The sequence below is a fragment of the Nansenia antarctica genome (genome assembly GCF_963989245.1).
Source record: "Nansenia antarctica genome assembly, chromosome: 16".
NCBI classification, from domain to species: domain Eukaryota; kingdom Metazoa; phylum Chordata; class Actinopteri; order Argentiniformes; family Microstomatidae; genus Nansenia; species Nansenia antarctica.
Window position 1 is genome coordinate 17980101 of NC_137686.1, and position 1118 is coordinate 17981218.

Consider the following 1118-nt stretch of genomic DNA (forward strand, 5'->3'; position numbering starts at 1 on the left):
CACCCGACACACACACCCGACACACACACACACACACACACACCCGACACACACACACCCGACACACACACACACACACAGAATATAGAATTATATTTCCATATTTTCTCAGATCTCTGCCTTTCCCTCCAGTTTCTCCAGTGAGGGGGAGAGACAGCTTGCACACACCAGATGTCTCTCACCCTCAGTAGGAGTGAGGGACCCTGAGGTGGTGAGGAGCCCTGCTGCTGAGGACACAAACATGGTAACATACAAGACAGTACATGCACGAGGTGATCCTATGATCCACATTCATGTGCTTTTTACAAGTCTACTGTATCTCAATCTGTAGCTCTCTACATTAACCCCAAATAATCTAAAGTTTAGTTTCAATTCAGTTGTTCAGGACAAACCCCATAGGGCGTGCATGTGCATACTCGCACACACAGCTCCTGCATTGACAGTACAGATAAAGACACACACACACACACACACACACAGCACAAAATAGCACACCCAGTACACACACACAACACACCCACGACATGCAAAATTACACATCCGTGAGTAGACACCTCTTACGGCTAATCACAGTCTTCGAGATTCTTCCATGTGAGTTCACATGCACATCACATGTACATCCACCACCTAGTGCCCTACTTAGAGGTTGTATCCATACAATCAAACAGTGGCTAGATTAAACTGGTTGAGCTGGTCTGTCTCTGTGGAGAACGAGGAGCTCATTTGTCAATCAATTGCATAACACCATTGTCCAGTACGATAAGATTCCTATGAGTAAAGCCACTAATTGACATGTTCCCCCCCCCCATCTCTGATGTGGAATTCCTCTGAACACTATTCTATATTAATATTTGATATGAACTTCAAATGGACATGCATTAAATCCTCACTAGACGGTTTCAATTATGCTCTATTCCAAATGCCATCCACCCTTTTAATAAATGGATGAGATTAATGTATTGATCTCCATAGCAAATATGTATGTATGTAACACAGCTCAGATATAAACCTCAAAATCATAATAACACCTGGTTTTACATATGGGGTGTGACACTATATATCTCTGAAATGGTATCATTTTCTATTTGTGACATTATTCCATGTCCCGTTGTCAGTTC